Source organism: Spermophilus citellus (genome assembly GCF_964194105.1).
Source record: "Spermophilus citellus genome assembly, contig: SCAFFOLD_240, whole genome shotgun sequence".
NCBI lineage: Eukaryota > Metazoa > Chordata > Mammalia > Rodentia > Sciuridae > Spermophilus > Spermophilus citellus.
In genome coordinates, this window is record NW_027672781.1 from 416,304 (window position 1) to 423,063 (window position 6,760).

Below are 6,760 nucleotides of genomic sequence, written 5' to 3' on the forward strand. Positions count from 1 at the left end.
TCTTTCAGGAAAAAAGAAGAAAACAATTTCTGAAGAGTCCCAGTCCATAATTTTTTCCCAAAATTGTTGAAGGAGGAAGTAAGATCTCAAAATGAGCTTCAAAGTACTGTCTCTGTGAGGGAATGGTACTTGTCTTGCCGAGGAGGGTGACTGCCAAGGAAGGGGATGACTATGTTAGCCATCCCCACCCTCCCCAGCTAGGGGAAGGGGAGTGGAAAGTTTATTGCCCAGTGGCTGTGAAAGTGAGCTGAAGCTTAACTGGTACTGAATTCACTAAGAGGTTTCTTCTAGAAACAGACAACTTAGATTCTTCCTCTCTCTTTAGTAAAGAAGTTATTTTTAAAAGCACTTGGGAAGTTCCTCCTCCACCTCAAGGTGGGGAGGCTCAGATAAGGCAGTCATCAGTACAGCCACCTTCCAGGCCATAACAGAATTGCTGAAGATTGGAGACCCTATAGAAGTAGACAAAGGCTGCAGCCACCACCAGGACATGGAAAATCTGATGGGACTGGAACCTATGTCAAACTTTCCCAGAAAGAAGTGCTCAGGAATCCAAACAGCATAAAGGCCAGCTCAGGTGATGTACATCACAGCCATGAGGAAGAACCAGCCCATCTGGCCCACTGCGGTGGCCTTGACCAAGCCCTTAGCGATAGTAAATTGCATGGTGGGCACAACACCACTCAAGCCAAGTCCCAGGAACACTCCTGCTCTTGTTTGCCAGTGCTTGGGAGTGACACAGATGATGGAGAGGTAGAGGAGCCGAGGCTGTGGGGAGCAGTAGAAGGAGTAATAGAGCCAGGGGACAAAGCTCCCCATAATCAGTGGAGCAATCACTGAATAGTCCAGTTTGGAAAAAGTCTGGGAGACTTTCTCTGAATGACAATAGATGGTGTGGAAGAGCCAGGAGAAGCTGAGGCAGAGCACTGCACCCAAAAACAACATGTCCAAAATCATCTTCTCCTGAAGAGGGGCCATGAAGTACATATTTGGTCTAAGCATGGTCAAGATTCCCAAAAAGAGAAATAGTAGGAAACCAAGCAGATGGGTCCAGATGTTGCCAGTTTCTGTGTGGATGCAGAAGATGCTCTTGAAGCAAGCACAAAAGGAGGGCATGGGTGGTCTGTGGCCATGTAGCAGATAGTCATTGTCCTTCAGCCAGTCAGGAAGTACATCATATGGGATGACCCTCCAACGCCCCTCCCAGACCTTATATATGAACTCCTCCATCTTCTCCATGGCAAGGTGGGCCTGCAGGGGAAGTGTCAGTACCCGTACCTCTTCCCCGTCCTCCTGGGGCACTGGGCATGTTTGTTGTTCTTCAGCCTTGTTTGGGTTTGCAATTACCCGCTTGCCCTTCTCTTTTAGCAGGGGTCCCAGTTCAGCCAGTTCCACCCAGTCAGTTTCCCTGTTATTGGCAGGGCCCCGTTGCCCTGTGCCACCACAGATCCTTTGTGGGAAGACATCTGGCTGGTACCTCAGTACCCTGCAGCTTCAGCTTGGGAAAAGGCTGGGGTCTCTCAGCCCCAGGGGGCAGAGATCTCCCTGTGATGGTAAACACAGGGATGCTGGGTGCCATGGGACAGCTGGGGACAAGCAGCCCACCCGCACCGGGGCTTCGGATTTGGAGGCCGCCTCAGAGGTGGTGTGCAGTGGGAGGCCCATGCCGCTCCAGCGGGGGAGATCGGGGGATGCTGGGGACCTCAAAGCGGGCTACTTCGGGGCTGTCCCTTTCTCAGGCCTGGGCTGGGGCTGCCAGAGTACACACCAGGCCGAATCCCCGCCCACCAGCCAGCCCCTAGGAAATGTACAGCCGGGTGGGTAGGCTCTGCTGGGGGCCATGGTCCCCCAGCTACATCCAGGGGCACTGGAGGTGGCCTGCGGCCGAGCAGCCTGGGATCTTCAGCAACCTCCCTCCAGATGAATTTCATGATTGCTTTTTCTATTTCTATGAAGAATGCCATAGGGATTTTGATCAGAATTGCATTAAATCTGTAGAGTGCTTTTGGTAGTGTGGTCATTTTCAGAATATTAGTTCTGCCTATTCAAGATTAAATTAAATCTTTCCATCTTCTAAGGTCTTTGATTGCTCTTTAGTGTTCCATAGTTTTCAATGTATAGACCCTTCACATCTCTTGTTGATAACCAAGTATCTTTTTTTTAGGATATTGGGAATGGGGTAGTTTTTCTCATATCCCTCTCAGAGGATTTGTCAGTGATACACAGAAATGCCTTTGATTTATGGGTGTTGATTTTATATCCTGTCACTTTGAAGAATTCTAGTTCTAGAAGTTTTCTAGTGGAATATTTTGGGTCTTCTAGGTACAGAATCATATCATTAGCAAATAGTGCTAGTTTAAGTTCTTCTTTTCCTATACTTATTTCTTTAATGTCTTTCATTTGTCTAATTGTTCTGGCCAGTGTTTCAAGAACTATGTTGAATACAAGTGGAGAAAGAGGGCATCCCTGTGTTCCTCCAGATTTTAGACAAAATGCCTTCAGTTTTTCTCCATTTAGAATGATGTTGGCCTGGCTTAGAATGGATAGCCTTTACAATGTCGAGATATGTTGCTGTTATCCTTAGTTTTCTAGTGTTTTGAATATGAATGGGTGCTGTATTTTGTCAAATGCTTTTCTGCATCTATTGAGATGATCATATGATTCTTATCTTTAAATCTACTGTTGTGATTAATTACATTTATTGATTTAAATATGTTGAACCAACCTTGCATCCCTGGGGTGAATCCCACTTGATCATGGTGCACCATCTTTTTGATATGTTTTTGTATTTGATTTCTCATAATTTTATTCAGAATTTTTGCATCTGTTTTTTATGAGAGGTTGGTCTGAAGTTTTCTTTCTTTGATGTGACTTTGTCTAATTTTAGAATCAAGGTGATATTGGCCTCATAGAATGAGTTTGGAAATGTTCCCTCTTTTTCTATTTCATGGAATAATTTGAGGAGTTAGTTGTTCTTTGAAGGTCTTGTATGCATTGGGTCCTGGGCTTTTTTTTTTTTTCTTTTTGGTTGTTAGGTTTTTGATGTTGTCTTCTATTTCATTGCTTGAAAATTATCTGTTTAACTTGTGTATATTATCCTCAATCAGTTTAGGTAAGTTACATGATTCTAGACATTTGTTGATGTCTTCAATATTTTCTGTTTTATTGGAGTACAAATTTTGAAAATAATTTCTAATTATCTTCTGTATTTCTCCAGTGTTCATGGTGATATTTCTTTTTTCATCATGGATTTTAGTAATTGGAGTTTTCTCTGCTTCTTAACATTAGCATGGATAAGGGTTTGTCAAATGTATTTATTTTTTCAAAGACCCAACTTTTCATTTTGAAAATTAAAATTTTTTTAAAACATAAATGGCAGCGGAATCCATTACAATTCTTACTACACATGTACAGCACAATTTTGTGTATCTCTCTATATAAAGTAGGTTGACACCAATTTTTGTCTTCATACATGTACTTTGGATAATGATGTCCATCACATTCCACCATCCTTGCTAACCCCCTGCCCCCTCGTTTTCATTCCAACCCCACTGACCTAAATATAATTCATCTATTCCTCCCATGCTCCCCCTCCCTACCTCAGTATAGTCAGCCTGCTTACATCAGAGAAAACATTCAGCAATTGTTTTTTGGGAATTGGCTAACTTCACTTAGCATCATCTTCTCCAATGCCATTCATTTGCCTGCAAATGCCTTGATTTTATTCTCTTTTATTGGTGAGTAATATTCTATTGTATACAAATGCCACATTTTTTTTAGGGGGGAGAGAGAGAGAGAGAGAGAGAGAGAGAGAGAGAGAGAGAGAGAGAGAATTTTAATATTTTACTTTTTAGTTATCGGCGGACACAACATCTTTGTATGTGGTGCTGAGGATCGAACCTGGGTCGCACGCATGCCAGGAGAGCGCGCTACCACTGAGCCACATCTCCAGGCCCGCCACATTTTTTTAATCCATTCATCTATTGAAGGGCATCTAGGTTGACTCCACAGTTTACTATTGTGCATTGTGCTGCTAAAACATTGTGGCTGTGTCCCTGTAGTATGCTGTTTTTATGTCCTTTGGGTATAGACTGAGGAGTGGGATAGCTGGGTCAAATTGTTGGTACCATTCCCAGTCATTTTGTAAATGTTTAAATTGCTTCTTTTGTTTCAATTTCATTGATTTCAGCTCTGATTTTAATTATTTTTTGTCCTTTTTTTTTTGGTGTTGATTCATTTTTTTCCCCTAGTGCTTTGAGATGTAATTTTATGCCATTTATTTGACTTTTTCTTTTTTAAGGGATGAACTCCATGCAATGAACTTTCCTCTTAGTACTGCTTTCATAGTGTTTTAGAGATTTTGATATGTTGTATCTGTGTTCTCATTCACGTCTAAGAATTTTTAAATCTCCTCTTTGATGGTTTCTGCAACCCATTGTTCATTCACTAGCATATTATTTAGTCTCCAGGTGTTGGAGTAGCTTCTATTTTTATCATTGATTTGTAATTTTATTCCATTATGATCTGATAGAATGCAGGGTAGTATCTCTACTTTTCTGTATTTGCTTAGAGTTGCTTTTTGGCATAATATATGGTCTATTTTAGAGAGAGATACATTTGCTGCTGAGAATAAAGCGTCTTTGCCTGTTGAAGGATGAAATAGTCTATGTATGTCAGTTAAATCTAAGTTATTGATTGTATTATTGAGTTCTATAGTTTCTATTTGGCTTCTGTTTGGAAGATCTATCCAGTGGTAAAAGAGGTGTGTTAAAGTAGTAGTAGGTGAGCACTCCACATCTGAGCCCCAGCCAGAGCCCGAGTGATATTTTTTTTCCAACCTGTCACTTTCAGACTGTAGATGTCTTTTCCTATGAAATGAGTCTCTTGGAGGCAGAATGTTTTGGGGTCTTTTTTAAAAATCCAATCTGCTAGTCTTTTGTTTGCTGAGTTTTGGAAATTAACATTCAGGGTTGTTATTGAGATATGATTTGTATTCCCAGTTACTTTTGATGATTTTTTGGTATTTAACTGGACTTGATTTCTCTTTGATAGGTTTTTTCCTTTAGATCGATACCTCCCTTTTTAAATTTTTTATTGTTGTTCCTTTCCTCCTCATGGAATATTTTGCCAAGGATGTTATGTAGTGCAGGCTTTCTTGTTGTAAATTATTTCAACTTTTGTGTATCATGGAAGATTTTTATTTTGTCATAAAAATAACATCTAAATCGAAATTCAATTGCTAATCAAACTTTAATTTTGCTGGGTATGATTCTTGATTGGCATCTGTCTTTTTCAGAACTTGGTATATGTTGTCGCAGGATCTTGTAGCTTTCTGGGTCTCATTTGAGAAATCAGAGTTCCAGATTTGTTTCCCCATATGTAATCTGATTGCTTTCTCTTGTGTCTTTTAAAATACTCTGCTTCTCCTGTACGCTAGGTATTTTCATTATGATGTGCCTTGGTTTGGATCTGTTGAGATTTTGTACTTTTGACATCTTGTAAACTTCTTGTATTTGATTTTCCAGTTTGGTCTTCATGTTTGGAAAATTTTCTGGTATTATTTCATTAAATAGATTGTCCATTTCTTTAGTTTGGCCCTCTATGCCTTCCTCTGTCCCAATAATTGTTCAATTTTATCTTTTCATGTTATCTCATAATTCTTGAATCTTCTGCTTTTGATTTCTTACCATCTTCATTGGGGACAACTATTTTTTCAAGATTATATATTTTGCCTTTCACATCAGAGGTTCCTTCTTCCAAGTGAGCTATTCTGTTGGAGATGCTTCCTGTTGAGTCCTTAATTTGGTACACTGTTTCCTTCATTTAAAGGATTTCTGTTTGTTTGTTATTTTATCAAAATCTATCTCCTTATTGAAGGAATCTTATGCTTTCTGTATTTGCTTATGTAGCTCTTTATCAAAATGATCTTTTGCTGCCTGTATTTGCTCTCTTATATCATTTTTTAATTAAAAAAATTATGTACCTCCTCCACTCCTTCTCTGTTATTTCTTCTTCTGTTCTGGCTATGGATTCTAATAATGTAGCATATTTGTTTGTGGCACATTCTTGCTTGGTTTTTCATGTTGTTCATGCATCTTCCCTTCCATCTCTGTTTTCAAAGTGTTAAATTTTTACCCTGTAGGCTTATAGTGTCCCCAACGGGTTCCAATACCTTTCTTTAAAAAAAAAACTATTTATTTTTTAAATACACAACAACAGTGGAATGCATTACAATCCTTATTACACACATAAAGCACAATTTTTAGTTTCCCTGTATATAACGTATGTTCACGCTAATTTATGCCATTGTACATGCACTCATTTCTTTCTGCATTACAACTTTTAATACACATATATAATACAAATTTTCATATCTGTATATAAGTTATGTTGGCACCAAATTCAAATCTTCATACATAATAATGTTGATCATATTCCACCATCCTTGCTAATCCCCTTCCCCCTCCTTTTTTCTCCACCCCTCTTCCGTATCTAGAGTTAATCCAATCCTCCCATGTTCTCCCTCCCTCTGAGTCACCCCCATATATACCAGAAAATATTTGGCATTTTTGGGGGGGATTGGCTAACTTCACTTAGCATAATATTCTCCAACTACATCCATTTACTGGAAAATGCCATGTTTTTATTCTCTTTTATTCCTGAGCAGTATTCCATGGTGTATATATGCCACATATTTTTTATCCACTCATTCACTGAAGGACATCTAGGTTGGCTCCACAGTTTAGCTACTGTGAATTGT

At 39.5% G+C, this 6,760-nt stretch overlaps 1 pseudogene across 1 annotated transcript; it reads right to left on the bottom strand.

The window, feature by feature from the left end:
• Positions 1–385: 385 nt before the first annotated feature.
• LOC308640623 (adiponectin receptor protein 1-like) lies at positions 386–1,654 on the bottom strand (annotated as a pseudogene). The gene has a single exon. The product of its transcript is annotated as an adiponectin receptor protein 1-like (transcript).
• Between the last annotated feature and the right edge of the window lie 5,106 nt (positions 1,655–6,760).